A 15,322-nucleotide genomic window follows, 5' to 3' on the forward strand; every position below is an offset into this window, starting at 1 on the left:
CTGTGCTTTCTTTCGTTCTGAACAAGTGTTACTGTTTTCTGCACAAAAGCGATTGTGCGAAGCAATGTGAACACTTCTGCTTCCCAGGCACAGAGAAGGTGCTAGCAGGTAATTCTCTGCCTGCCTTTCCCCAGTGCTCTGCAAGCTCTCCAGGACAACATAAAATCTGGGGCTCTGTGCTTTCTTTCGTTCTGAACAAGTGTTACTGTTTTCTGCACAAAAGCGATTCTTGCGAAGCAATGTGAACACTTCTGCTTCCCAGGCACAGAGAAGGTGCTAGCAAGGAATTCTCTGTTTCCCTTTCCCCAGTGCTCTGCAAGCTCTCCAGGACAACATAAAATCTGGGGCTCTGTGCTTTCTTTCGTTCTGAACAAGTGTTAGTGTTTTCTGCACAAAAGCGATTCTTGTGAAGCAATGTGAACACTTCTGCTTCCCAGGCACAGAGAAGGTGCTAGCAAGGAATTCTCTGCCTGCCTTTCCCCAGTGCTCTGCAAGCTCTCCAGGACAACAGCAAATCTGGAGTTCTGTGCTTTCTTTCCTTCTGAACAAGTGTTACTGTTTTCTGCACAAAAGCAATTCTGCGAAGCAATGTGAACACTTCTGCTTCCCAGGCACAGAGAAGGTGCTAGCAAGGAATTCTCTGCCTGCCTTTCCCCAGTGCTCTGCAAGCTCTCCAGGACAACATAAAATCTGGGGCTCTGTGCTTTCTTTCCTTCTGAACAAGTGTTAGTGTTTTCTGCACAAAAGCGATTCTGCGAAGCAATGTGAACAGGCACAGAGAAGGTGCTATCAAGGAATTCTCTGCCTGCCTTTCCCCAGTGCTCTGCAAGCTCTCCAGGACAACATAGAATCTGGGGCTCTGTGCTTTCTTTCCTTCTGAACAAGTGTTACTGTTTTCTGCACAAAAGCGATTCTGCGAAGCAATGTGAACAGGCACAGAGAAGGTGCTATCAGGGAATTCTCTGCCTGCCTTTCCCCAGTGCTCTGCAAGCTCTCCAGGACAACATAGAATCTGGGGCTCTGTGCTTTCTTTCCTTCTGAACAAGTGTTAGTGTTTTCTGCACAAAAGCGATTCTGCGAAGCAATGTGAACAGGCACAGAGAAGGTGCTATCAGGGAATTCTCTGCCTGCCTTTCCCCAGTGCTCTGCAAGCTCTCCAGGGCAACATAATATCTGGGGCTCTTTGCTTTCTTTCATTCTGAACAAGTGTTACTGTTTTCTGCACAAAAGCGATTCTGCGAAGCAATGTGAACAGGCACAGAGAAGGTGCTATCAGGGAATTCTCTGCCTGCCTTTCCCCAGTGCTCTGCAAGCTCTCCAGGACAACATAAAATCTGGGGCTCTGTGCTTTCTTTCCTTCTGAACAATTGTTAGTGTTGTCTGCACAAAAGCGATTCTGCGAAGCAATGTGAACAGGCACAGAGAAGGTGCTAGCAGGGAATTCTCTGCCTGCCTTTCCCCAGTGCTCTGCAAGCTCTCCAGGACAACATAGAATCTGGGGCTCTGTGCTTTCTTTCCTTCTGAACAAGTGTTACTGTTTTCTGCACAAAAGCGATTGTGCGAAGCAATGTGAACACTTCTGCTTCCCAGGCACAGAGAAGGTGCTAGCAGGTAATTCTCTGCCTGCCTTTCCCCAGTGCTCTGCAAGCTCTCCAGGACAACATAAAATCTGGGGCTCTGTGCTTTCTTTCGTTCTGAACAAGTGTTACTGTTTTCTGCACAAAAGCGATTCTTGCGAAGCAATGTGAACACTTCTGCTTCCCAGGCACAGAGAAGGTGCTAGCAAGGAATTCTCTGTTTCCCTTTCCCCAGTGCTCTGCAAGCTCTCCAGGACAACATAAAATCTGGGGCTCTGTGCTTTCTTTCGTTCTGAACAAGTGTTAGTGTTTTCTGCACAAAAGCGATTCTTGTGAAGCAATGTGAACACTTCTGCTTCCCAGGCACAGAGAAGGTGCTAGCAAGGAATTCTCTGCCTGCCTTTCCCCAGTGCTCTGCAAGCTCTCCAGGACAACAGCAAATCTGGAGTTCTGTGCTTTCTTTCCTTCTGAACAAGTGTTACTGTTTTCTGCACAAAAGCAATTCTGCGAAGCAATGTGAACACTTCTGCTTCCCAGGCACAGAGAAGGTGCTAGCAAGGAATTCTCTGCCTGCCTTTCCCCAGTGCTCTGCAAGCTCTCCAGGACAACATAGAATCTGGGGCTCTGTGCTTTCTTTCCTTCTGAACAAGTGTTACTGTTTTCTGCACAAAAGCGATTCTGCGAAGCAATGTGAACAGGCACAGAGAAGGTGCTATCAGGGAATTCTCTGCCTGCCTGTCCCCAGTGCTCTGCAAGCTCTCCAGGACAACATAGAATCTGGGGCTCTGTGCTTTCTTTCCTTCTGAACAAGTGTTAGTGTTTTCTGCACAAAAGCGATTCTGCGAAGCAATGTGAACAGGCACAGAGAAGGTGCTATCAGGGAATTCTCTGCCTGCCTTTCCCCAGTGCTCTGCAAGCTCTCCAGGGCAACATAATATCTGGGGCTCTTTGCTTTCTTTCATTCTGAACAAGTGTTACTGTTTTCTGCACAAAAGCGATTCTGCGAAGCAATGTGAACAGGCACAGAGAAGGTGCTAGCAGGGAATTCTCTGCCTGCCTTTCCCCAGTGCTGTGCAAGCTCTCCAGGACAACATAAAATCTGGGGCTCTGTTCTTTCTTTCGTTCTGAAGAAGTGTTACTGTTTTCTGCACAAAAGCGATTCTGCGAAGCAATGTGAACACTTCTGCTTCCCAGGCACAGAGAAGGTGCTAGCAAGGAATTCTCTGTTTGCCTTTCCCCAGTGCTCTGCAAGCTCTCCAGGACAACATAAAATCTGGGGCTCTGTGCTTTCTTTCGTTCTGAACAAGTGTTAGTGTTTTCTGCACAAAAGCGATTCTTGCGAAGCAATGTGAACACTTCTGCTTCCCAGGCACAGAGAAGGTGCTAGCAAGGAATTCTCTGCCTGCCTTTCCCCAGTGCTCTGCAAGCTCTCCAGGACAACATAAAATCTGGGGCTCTGTGCTTTCTTTCCTTCTGAACAAGTGTTAGTGTTTTCTGCACAAAAACGATTCTGCAAAGCAATGTGAACAGGCACAGAGAAGGTGCTATCAGGGAATTCTCTGCCTTCCTTTCCCCAGTGCTCTGCAAGCTCTCCAGGACAACATAGAATCTGGGGCTGTGTGCTTTCTTTCGTTCTGAACAAGTGTTACTGTTTTCTGCACAAAAGCGATTCTTGCGAAGCAATGTGAACACTTCTGCTTCCCAGGCACAGAGAAGGTGCTATCAGGGAATTCTCTGCCTGCCTTTCCCCAGTGCTCTGCAAGCTCTCCAGGACAACATAGAATCTGGGGCTCTGTGCTTTCTTTCGTTCTGAACAAGTGTTACTGTTTTCTGCACAAAAGCGATTCTTGCGAAGCAATGTGAACACTTCTGCTTCCCAGGCACAGAGAAGGTGCTATCAGGGAATTCTCTGCCTGCCTTTCCCCAGTGCTCTGCAAGCTCTCCAGGACAACAGCAAATCTGGAGTTCTGTGCTTTCTTTCCTTCTGAACAAGTGTTACTGTTTTCTGCACAAAAGCAATTCTGCGAAGCAATGTGAACACTTCTGCTTCCCAGGCACAGAGAAGGTGCTAGCAGGGAATTCTCTGCCTGCCTTTCCCCAGTGCTCTGCAAGCTCTCCAGGACAACATAGAATCTGGGGCTCTGTGCTTTCTTTCGTTCTGAACAAGTGTTACTGTTTTCTGCACAAAAGCGATTCTTGCGAAGCAATGTGAACACTTCTGCTTCCCAGGCACAGAGAAGGTGCTAGCAAGGAATTCTCTGTTTCCCTTTCCCCAGTGCTCTGCAAGCTCTCCAGGACAACATAAAATCTGGGGCTCTGTGCTTTATTTCGTTCTGAACAAGTGTTAGTGTTTTCTGCACAAAAGCGATTCTTGTGAAGCAATGTGAACACTTCTGCTTCCCAGGCACAGAGAAGGTGCTAGCAAGGAATTCTCTGCCTGCCTTTCCCCAGTGCTCTGCAAGCTCTCCAGGACAACATAAAATCTGGGGCTCTGTGCTTTCTTTCCTTCTGAACAAGTGTTAGTGTTTTCTGCACAAAAGCGATTCTTGCGAAGCAATGTGAACACTTCTGCTTCCCAGGCACAGAGAAGGTGCTAGCAAGGAATTCTCTGCCTGCCTTTCCCCAGTGCTCTGCAAGCTCTCCAGGACAACATAAAATCTGGGGCTCTGTGCTTTCTTTCGTTCTGAACAAGTGTTACTGTTTTCTGCACAAAAGCGATTCTGCGAAGCAATGTGAACACTTCTGCTTCCCAGGCACAGAGAAGGTGCTAGCAAGGAATTCCCTGCCTGCCTTTCCCCAGTGCTCTGCAAGCTCTCCAGAACAACATAGAATCTGGGGCTCTGTGCTTTCTTTCGTTATGAACAAGTGTTACAGTTTTCTGCACAAAAGCGATTCTGCGAAGCAATGTGAACACTTCTGCTTCCCAGGCACAGAGAAGGTGCTAGCAGGTAATTCTCTGCCTGCCTTTCCCCAGTGCTCTGCAAGCTCTCCAGGACAACATAAAATCTGGGGCTCTGTGCTTTCTTTCCTTCTGAACAAGTGTTACTGTTTTCTGCACAGAAGCGATTCTGCGAAGCAATGTGAACAGGCACAGAGAAGGTGCTATCAGGGAATTCTCTGCCTGCCTTTCCCCAGTGCTCTGCAAGCTCTCCAGGACAACATAAAATCTGGGGCTCTGTGCTTTCTTTCCTTCTGAACAAGTGTTACTGTTTTCTGCACAAAAGCGATTCTGCGAAGCAATGTGAACAGGCACAGAGAAGGTGCTATCAGGGAATTCTCTGCCTGCCTTTCCCCAGTGCTCTGCAAGCTCTCCAGGACAACATAAAATCTGGGGCTCTGTGCTTTCTTTCCTTCTGAACAATTGTTAGTGTTGTCTGCACAAAAGCGATTCTGCGAAGCAATGTGAACAGGCACAGAGAAGGTGCTATCAGGGAATTCTCTGCCTGCCTTTCCCCAGTGCTCTGCAAGCTCTCCAGGACAACATAGAATCTGGGGCTCTGTGCTTTCTTTCCTTCTGAACAAGTGTTAGTGTTTTCTGCACAAAAGCGATTCTTGCGAAGCAATGTGAACACTTCTGCTTCCCAGGCACAGAGAAGGTGCTAGCAAGGAATTCTCTGCCTGCCTTTCCCCAGTGCTCTGCAAGCTCTCCAGGACAACATAGAATCTGGGGCTCTGTGCTTTCTTTCCTTCTGAACAAGTGTTACTGTTTTCTGCACAAAAGCGATTCTTGCGAAGCAATGTGAACACTTCTGCTTCCCAGGCACAGAGAAGGTGCTAGCAAGGAATTCTCTGTTTCCCTTTCCCCAGTGCTCTGCAAGCTCTCCAGGACAACATAAAATCTGGGGCTCTGTGCTTTATTTCGTTCTGAACAAGTGTTAGTGTTTTCTGCACAAAAGCGATTCTTGTGAAGCAATGTGAACACTTCTGCTTCCCAGGCACAGAGAAGGTGCTAGCAAGGAATTCTCTGCCTGCCTTTCCCCAGTGCTCTGCAAGCTCTCCAGGACAACATAAAATCTGGGGCTCTGTGCTTTCTTTCCTTCTGAACAAGTGTTAGTGTTTTCTGCACAAAAGCGATTCTTGCGAAGCAATGTGAACACTTCTGCTTCCCAGGCACAGAGAAGGTGCTAGCAAGGAATTCTCTGCCTGCCTTTCCCCAGTGCTCTGCAAGCTCTCCAGGACAACATAAAATCTGGGGCTCTGTGCTTTCTTTCGTTCTGAACAAGTGTTACTGTTTTCTGCACAAAAGCGATTCTGCGAAGCAATGTGAACACTTCTGCTTCCCAGGCACAGAGAAGGTGCTAGCAAGGAATTCTCTGCCTGCCTTTCCCCAGTGCTCTGCAAGCTCTCCAGGACAACATAGAATCTGGGGCTCTGTGCTTTCTTTCGTTATGAACAAGTGTTACAGTTTTCTGCACAAAAGCGATTCTGCGAAGCAATGTGAACACTTCTGCTTCCCAGGCACAGAGAAGGTGCTAGCAGGTAATTCTCTGCCTGCCTTTCCCCAGTGCTCTGCAAGCTCTCCAGGACAACATAAAATCTGGGGCTCTGTGCTTTCTTTCCTTCTGAACAAGTGTTACTGTTTTCTGCACAGAAGCGATTCTGCGAAGCAATGTGAACAGGCACAGAGAAGGTGCTATCAGGGAATTCTCTGCCTGCCTTTCCCCAGTGCTCTGCAAGCTCTCCAGGACAACATAAAATCTGGGGCTCTGTGCTTTCTTTCCTTCTGAACAAGTGTTACTGTTTTCTGCACAAAAGCGATTCTGCGAAGCAATGTGAACAGGCACAGAGAAGGTGCTATCAGGGAATTCTCTGCCTGCCTTTCCCCAGTGCTCTGCAAGCTCTCCAGGACAACATAAAATCTGGGGCTCTGTGCTTTCTTTCGTTATGAACAAGTGTTACAGTTTTCTGCACAAAAGCGATTCTGCGAAGCAATGTGAACACTTCTGCTTCCCAGGCACAGAGAAGGTGCTAGCAGGTAATTCTCTGCCTGCCTTTCCCCAGTGCTCTGCAAGCTCTCCAGGACAACATAAAATCTGGGGCTCTGTGCTTTCTTTCCTTCTGAACAAGTGTTACTGTTTTCTGCACAGAAGCGATTCTGCGAAGCAATGTGAACAGGCACAGAGAAGGTGCTATCAGGGAATTCTCTGCCTGCCTTTCCCCAGTGCTCTGCAAGCTCTCCAGGACAACATAAAATCTGGGGCTCTGTGCTTTCTTTCCTTCTGAACAAGTGTTACTGTTTTCTGCACAAAAGCGATTCTGCGAAGCAATGTGAACAGGCACAGAGAAGGTGCTATCAGGGAATTCTCTGCCTGCCTTTCCCCAGTGCTCTGCAAGCTCTCCAGGACAACATAAAATCTGGGGCTCTGTGCTTTCTTTCCTTCTGAACAATTGTTAGTGTTGTCTGCACAAAAGCGATTCTGCGAAGCAATGTGAACAGGCACAGAGAAGGTGCTAGCAGGGAATTCTCTGCCTGCCTTTCCCCAGTGCTCTGCAAGCTCTCCAGGACAACATAGAATCTGGGGCTCTGTGCTTTCTTTCCTTCTGAACAAGTGTTACTGTTTTCTGCACAAAAGCGATTGTGCGAAGCAATGTGAACACTTCTGCTTCCCAGGCACAGAGAAGGTGCTAGCAGGTAATTCTCTGCCTGCCTTTCCCCAGTGCTCTGCAAGCTCTCCAGGACAACATAAAATCTGGGGCTCTGTGCTTTCTTTCGTTCTGAACAAGTGTTACTGTTTTCTGCACAAAAGCGATTCTTGTGAAGCAATGTGAACACTTCTGCTTCCCAGGCACAGAGAAGGTGCTAGCAAGGAATTCTCTGTTTCCCTTTCCCCAGTGCTCTGCAAGCTCTCCAGGACAACATAAAATCTGGGGCTCTGTGCTTTCTTTCGTTCTGAACAAGTGTTAGTGTTTTCTGCACAAAAGCGATTCTTGCGAAGCAATGTGAACACTTCTGCTTCCCAGGCACAGAGAAGGTGCTAGCAAGGAATTCTCTGCCTGCCTTTCCCCAGTGCTCTGCAAGCTCTCCAGGACAACAGCAAATCTGGAGTTCTGTGCTTTCTTTCCTTCTGAACAAGTGTTACTGTTTTCTGCACAAAAGCGATTCTTGCGAAGCAATGTGAACACTTCTGCTTCCCAGGCACAGAGAAGGTGCTAGCAGGGAATTCTCTGTTTCCCTTTCCCCAGTGCTCTGCAAGCTCTCCAGGACAACATAAAATCTGGGGCTCTGTGCTTTCTTTCCTTCTGAACAAGTGTTAGTGTTTTCTGCACAAAAGCGATTCTGCGAAGCAATGTGAACAGGCACAGAGAAGGTGCTATCAGGGAATTCTCTGCCTGCCTTTCCCCAGTGCTCTGCAAGCTCTCCAGGACAACATAGAATCTGGGGCTCTGTGCTTTCTTTCCTTCTGAACAAGTGTTACTGTTTTCTGCACAAAAGCGATTCTGCGAAGCAATGTGAACAGGCACAGAGAAGGTGCTAGCAGGGAATTCTCTGCCTGCCTTTCCCCAGTGCTCTGCAAGCTCTCCAGGACAACATAGAATCTGGGGCTCTGTGCTTTCTTTCCTTCTGAACAAGTGTTAGTGTTTTCTGCACAAAAGCGATTCTGCGAAGCAATGTGAACAAGCACAGAGAAGGTGCTATCAGGGAATTCTCTGCCTGCCTTTCCCCAGTGCTCTGCAAGCTCTCCAGGGCAACATAATATCTGGGGCTCTTTGCTTTCTTTCATTCTGAACAAGTGTTACTGTTTTCTGCACAAAAGCGATTCTGCGAAGCAATGTGAACAGGCACAGAGAAGGTGCTATCAGGGAATTCTCTGCCTGCCTTTCCCCAGTGCTGTGCAAGCTCTCCAGGACAACATAAAATCTGGGGCTCTGTTCTTTCTTTCGTTCTGAAGAAGTGTTACTGTTTTCTGCACAAAAGCGATTCTGCGAAGCAATGTGAACACTTCTGCTTCCCAGGCACAGAGAAGGTGCTATCAGGGAATTCTCTGCCTGCCTTTCCCCAGTGCTCTGCAAGCTCTCCAGGACAACATAGAATCTGGGGCTCTGTGCTTTCTTTCGTTCTGAACAAGTGTTACTGTTTTCTGCACAAAAGCGATTCTTGCGAAGCAATGTGAACACTTCTGCTTCCCAGGCACAGAGAAGGTGCTATCAGGGAATTCTCTGCCTGCCTTTCCCCAGTGCTCTGCAAGCTCTCCAGGACAACATAGAATCTGGGGCTCTGTGCTTTCTTTCGTTCTGAACAAGTGTTACTGTTTTCTGCACAAAAGCGATTGTGCGAAGCAATGTGAACAGGCACAGAGAAGGTGCTAGCAGGGAATTCTCTGCCTGCCTGTCCCCAGTGCTCTGCAAGCTCTCCAGGACAACATAAAATCTGGGGCTCTGTGCTTTCTTTCCTTCTGAACAAGTGTTACTGTTTTCTGCACAAAAGCGATTCTGCGAAGCAATGTGAACAGGCACAGAGAAGGTGCTATCAGGGAATTCTCTGCCTGCCTTTCCCCAGTGCTCTGCAAGCTCTCCAGGACAACATAAAATCTGGGGCTCTGTGCTTTCTTTCCTTCTGAACAAGTGTTACTGTTTTCTGCACAAAAGCGATTCTGCGAAGCAATGTGAACAGGCACAGAGAAGGTGCTATCAGGGAATTCTCTGCCTGCCTTTCCCCAGTGCTCTGCAAGCTCTCCAGGACAACATAAAATCTGGGGCTCTGTGCTTTCTTTCCTTCTGAACAATTGTTAGTGTTGTCTGCACAAAAGCGATTCTGCGAAGCAATGTGAACAGGCACAGAGAAGGTGCTAGCAGGGAATTCTCTGCCTGCCTTTCCCCAGTGCTCTGCAAGCTCTCCAGGACAACATAGAATCTGGGGCTCTGTGCTTTCTTTCCTTCTGAACAAGTGTTACTGTTTTCTGCACAAAAGCGATTGTGCGAAGCAATGTGAACACTTCTGCTTCCCAGGCACAGAGAAGGTGCTAGCAGGTAATTCTCTGCCTGCCTTTCCCCAGTGCTCTGCAAGCTCTCCAGGACAACAGCAAATCTGGGGCTCTGTGCTTTCTTTCGTTCTGAACAAGTGTTACTGTTTTCTGCACAAAAGCGATTCTTGCGAAGCAATGTGAACACTTCTGCTTCCCAGGCACAGAGAAGGTGCTAGCAAGGAATTCTCTGTTTCTCTTTCCCCAGTGCTCTGCAAGCTCTCCAGGACAACATAAAATCTGGGGCTCTGTGCTTTCTTTCCTTCTGAACAAGTGTTACTGTTTTCTGCACAAAAGCGATTCTTGTGAAGCAATGTGAACACTTCTGCTTCCCAGGCACAGAGAAGGTGCTAGCAAGGAATTCTCTGCCTGCCTTTCCCCAGTGCTCTGCAAGCTCTCCAGGACAACATAAAATCTGGGGCTCTGTGCTTTCTTTCCTTCTGAACAAGTGTTAGTGTTTTCTGCACAAAAGCGATTCTGCGAAGCAATGTGAACAGGCACAGAGAAGGTGCTATCAGGGAATTCTCTGCCTGCCTTTCCCCAGTGCTCTGCAAGCTCTCCAGGGCAACATAATATCTGGGGCTCTTTGCTTTCTTTCATTCTGAACAAGTGTTACTGTTTTCTGCACAAAAGCGATTCTGCGAAGCAATGTGAACAGGCACAGAGAAGGTGCTATCAGGGAATTCTCTGCCTGCCTTTCCCCAGTGCTCTGCAAGCTCTCCAGGACAACATAAAATCTGGGGCTCTGTGCTTTCTTTCCTTCTGAACAATTGTTAGTGTTGTCTGCACAAAAGCGATTCTGCGAAGCAATGTGAACAGGCACAGAGAAGGTGCTAGCAGGGAATTCTCTGCCTGCCTTTCCCCAGTGCTCTGCAAGCTCTCCAGGACAACATAAAATCTGGGGCTCTGTGCTTTCTTTCCTTCTGAACAAGTGTTACTGTTTTCTGCACAAAAGCGATTCTTGCGAAGCAATGTGAACACTTCTGCTTCCCAGGCACAGAGAAGGTGCTAGCAAGGAATTCTCTGTTTCCCTTTCCCCAGTGCTCTGCAAGCTCTCCAGGACAACATAAAATCTGGGGCTCTGTGCTTTCTTTCGTTCTGAACAAGTGTTAGTGTTTTCTGCACAAAAGCGATTCTTGTGAAGCAATGTGAACACTTCTGCTTCCCAGGCACAGAGAAGGTGCTAGCAAGGAATTCTCTGCCTGCCTTTCCCCAGTGCTCTGCAAGCTCTCCAGGACAACAGCAAATCTGGAGTTCTGTGCTTTCTTTCCTTCTGAACAAGTGTTACTGTTTTCTGCACAAAAGCAATTCTGCGAAGCAATGTGAACACTTCTGCTTCCCAGGCACAGAGAAGGTGCTAGCAAGGAATTCTCTGCCTGCCTTTCCCCAGTGCTCTGCAAGCTCTCCAGGACAACATAGAATCTGGGGCTCTGTGCTTTCTTTCCTTCTGAACAAGTGTTACTGTTTTCTGCACAAAAGCGATTCTGCGAAGCAATGTGAACAGGCACAGAGAAGGTGCTATCAGGGAATTCTCTGCCTGCCTGTCCCCAGTGCTCTGCAAGCTCTCCAGGACAACATAGAATCTGGGGCTCTGTGCTTTCTTTCCTTCTGAACAAGTGTTAGTGTTTTCTGCACAAAAGCGATTCTGCGAAGCAATGTGAACAGGCACAGAGAAGGTGCTATCAGGGAATTCTCTGCCTGCCTTTCCCCAGTGCTCTGCAAGCTCTCCAGGGCAACATAATATCTGGGGCTCTTTGCTTTCTTTCATTCTGAACAAGTGTTACTGTTTTCTGCACAAAAGCGATTCTGCGAAGCAATGTGAACAGGCACAGAGAAGGTGCTAGCAGGGAATTCTCTGCCTGCCTTTCCCCAGTGCTGTGCAAGCTCTCCAGGACAACATAAAATCTGGGGCTCTGTTCTTTCTTTCGTTCTGAAGAAGTGTTACTGTTTTCTGCACAAAAGCGATTCTGCGAAGCAATGTGAACACTTCTGCTTCCCAGGCACAGAGAAGGTGCTAGCAAGGAATTCTCTGTTTGCCTTTCCCCAGTGCTCTGCAAGCTCTCCAGGACAACATAAAATCTGGGGCTCTGTGCTTTCTTTCGTTCTGAACAAGTGTTAGTGTTTTCTGCACAAAAGCGATTCTTGCGAAGCAATGTGAACACTTCTGCTTCCCAGGCACAGAGAAGGTGCTAGCAAGGAATTCTCTGCCTGCCTTTCCCCAGTGCTCTGCAAGCTCTCCAGGACAACATAAAATCTGGGGCTCTGTGCTTTCTTTCCTTCTGAACAAGTGTTAGTGTTTTCTGCACAAAAACGATTCTGCAAAGCAATGTGAACAGGCACAGAGAAGGTGCTATCAGGGAATTCTCTGCCTTCCTTTCCCCAGTGCTCTGCAAGCTCTCCAGGACAACATAGAATCTGGGGCTCTGTGCTTTTTTTCGTTCTGAACAAGTGTTACTGTTTTCTGCACAAAAGCGATTCTTGCGAAGCAATGTGAACACTTCTGCTTCCCAGGCACAGAGAAGGTGCTATCAGGGAATTCTCTGCCTGCCTTTCCCCAGTGCTCTGCAAGCTCTCCAGGACAACATAGAATCTGGGGCTCTGTGCTTTCTTTCCTTCTGAACAAGTGTTACTGTTTTCTGCACAAAAGCGATTCTTGCGAAGCAATGTGAACACTTCTGCTTCCCAGGCACAGAGAAGGTGCTATCAGGGAATTCTCTGCCTGCCTTTCCCCAGTGCTCTGCAAGCTCTCCAGGACAACAGCAAATCTGGAGTTCTGTGCTTTCTTTCCTTCTGAACAAGTGTTACTGTTTTCTGCACAAAAGCAATTCTGCGAAGCAATGTGAACACTTCTGCTTCCCAGGCACAGAGAAGGTGCTAGCAAGGAATTCTCTGCCTGCCTTTCCCCAGTGCTCTGCAAGCTCTCCAGGACAACATAAAATCTGGGGCTCTGTGCTTTCTTTCCTTCTGAACAAGTGTTACTGTTTTCTGCACAAAAGCGATTCTGCGAAGCAATGTGAACAGGCACAGAGAAGGTGCTATCAGGGAATTCTCTGCCTGCCTTTCCCCAGTGCTCTGCAAGCTCTCCAGGACAACATAGAATCTGGGGCTCTGTGCTTTCTTTCCTTCTGAACAAGTGTTAGTGTTTTCTGCACAAAAGCGATTCTTGCGAAGCAATGTGAACACTTCTGCTTCCCAGGCACAGAGAAGGTGCTAGCAAGGAATTCTCTGCCTGCCTTTCCCCAGTGCTCTGCAAGCTCTCCAGGACAACATAGAATCTGGGGCTCTGTGCTTTCTTTCGTTCTGAACAAGTGTTACTGTTTTCTGCACAAAAGCGATTCTTGCGAAGCAATGTGAACACTTCTGCTTCCCAGGCACAGAGAAGGTGCTAGCAAGGAATTCTCTGTTTCCCTTTCCCCAGTGCTCTGCAAGCTCTCCAGGACAACATAAAATCTGGGGCTCTGTGCTTTCTTTCCTTCTGAACAAGTGTTAGTGTTTTCTGCACAAAAGCGATTCTTGTGAAGCAATGTGAACACTTCTGCTTCCCAGGCACAGAGAAGGTGCTAGCAAGGAATTCTCTGCCTGCCTTTCCCCAGTGCTCTGCAAGCTCTCCAGGACAACATAGAATCTGGGGCTCTGTGCTTTCTTTCCTTCTGAACAAGTGTTAGTGTTTTCTGCACAAAAGCGATTCTTGCGAAGCAATGTGAACACTTCTGCTTCCCAGGCACAGAGAAGGTGCTATCAGGGAATTCTCTGCCTGCCTTTCCCCAGTGCTCTGCAAGCTCTCCAGGACAACATAGAATCTGGGGCTCTGTGCTTTCTTTCGTTCTGAACAAGTGTTACTGTTTTCTGCACAAAAGCGATTCTTGCGAAGCAATGTGAACACTTCTGCTTCCCAGGCACAGAGAAGGTGCTATCAGGGAATTCTCTGCCTGCCTTTCCCCAGTGCTCTGCAAGCTCTCCAGGACAACAGCAAATCTGGAGTTCTGTGCTTTCTTTCCTTCTGAACAAGTGTTACTGTTTTCTGCACAAAAGCAATTCTGCGAAGCAATGTGAACACTTCTGCTTCCCAGGCACAGAGAAGGTGCTAGCAAGGAATTCTCTGCCTGCCTTTCCCCAGTGCTCTGCAAGCTCTCCAGGACAACATAAAATCTGGGGCTCTGTGCTTTCTTTCCTTCTGAACAAGTGTTACTGTTTTCTGCACAAAAGCGATTCTGCGAAGCAATGTGAACAGGCACAGAGAAGGTGCTATCAGGGAATTCTCTGCCTGCCTTTCCCCAGTGCTCTGCAAGCTCTCCAGGACAACATAGAATCTGGGGCTCTGTGCTTTCTTTCGTTCTGAACAAGTGTTACTGTTTTCTGCACAAAAGCGATTCTTGCGAAGCAATGTGAACACTTCTGCTTCCCAGGCACAGAGAAGGTGCTATCAGGGAATTCTCTGCCTGCCTTTCCCCAGTGCTCTGCAAGCTCTCCAGGACAACAGCAAATCTGGAGTTCTGTGCTTTCTTTCCTTCTGAACAAGTGTTACTGTTTTCTGCACAAAAGCAATTCTGCGAAGCAATGTGAACACTTCTGCTTCCCAGGCACAGAGAAGGTGCTAGCAAGGAATTCTCTGCCTGCCTTTCCCCAGTGCTCTGCAAGCTCTCCAGGACAACATAAAATCTGGGGCTCTGTGCTTTCTTTCCTTCTGAACAAGTGTTACTGTTTTCTGCACAAAAGCGATTCTGCGAAGCAATGTGAACAGGCACAGAGAAGGTGCTATCAGGGAATTCTCTGCCTGCCTTTCCCCAGTGCTCTGCAAGCTCTCCAGGACAACATAGAATCTGGGGCTCTGTGCTTTCTTTCCTTCTGAACAAGTGTTAGTGTTTTCTGCACAAAAGCGATTCTTGCGAAGCAATGTGAACACTTCTGCTTCCCAGGCACAGAGAAGGTGCTAGCAAGGAATTCTCTGCCTGCCTTTCCCCAGTGCTCTGCAAGCTCTCCAGGACAACATAGAATCTGGGGCTCTGTGCTTTCTTTCGTTCTGAACAAGTGTTACTGTTTTCTGCACAAAAGCGATTCTTGCGAAGCAATGTGAACACTTCTGCTTCCCAGGCACAGAGAAGGTGCTAGCAAGGAATTCTCTGTTTCCCTTTCCCCAGTGCTCTGCAAGCTCACCAGGACAACATAAAATCTGGGGCTCTGTGCTTTCTTTCCTTCTGAACAAGTGTTAGTGTTTTCTGCACAAAAGCGATTCTTGTGAAGCAATGTGAACACTTCTGCTTCCCAGGCACAGAGAAGGTGCTAGCAAGGAATTCTCTGCCTGCCTTTCCCCAGTGCTCTGCAAGCTCTCCAGGACAACATAGAATCTGGGGCTCTGTGCTTTCTTTCCTTCTGAACAAGTGTTAGTGTTTTCTGCACAAAAGCGATTCTTGCGAAGCAATGTGAACACTTCTGCTTCCCAGGCACAGAGAAGGTGCTAGCAAGGAATTCTCTGCCTGCCTTTCCCCAGTGCTCTGCAAGCTCTCCAGGGCAACATAATATCTGGGGCTCTTTGCTTTCTTTCATTCTGAACAAGTGTTACTGTTTTCTGCACAAAAGCGATTCTGCGAAGCAATGTGAACAGGCACAGAGAAGGTGCTAGCAGGGAATTCTCTGCCTGCCTTTCCCCAGTGCTGTGCAAGCTCTCCAGGACAACATAAAATCTGGGGCTCTGTTCTTTCTTTCGTTCTGAACAAGTGTTAGTGTTTTCTGCACAAAAGCGATTCTTGCGAAGCAATGTGAACACTTCTGCTTCCCAGGCACAGA

Source organism: Strix aluco, chromosome 22, assembly GCF_031877795.1.
Source record: "Strix aluco isolate bStrAlu1 chromosome 22, bStrAlu1.hap1, whole genome shotgun sequence".
Lineage (NCBI taxonomy): Eukaryota > Metazoa > Chordata > Aves > Strigiformes > Strigidae > Strix > Strix aluco.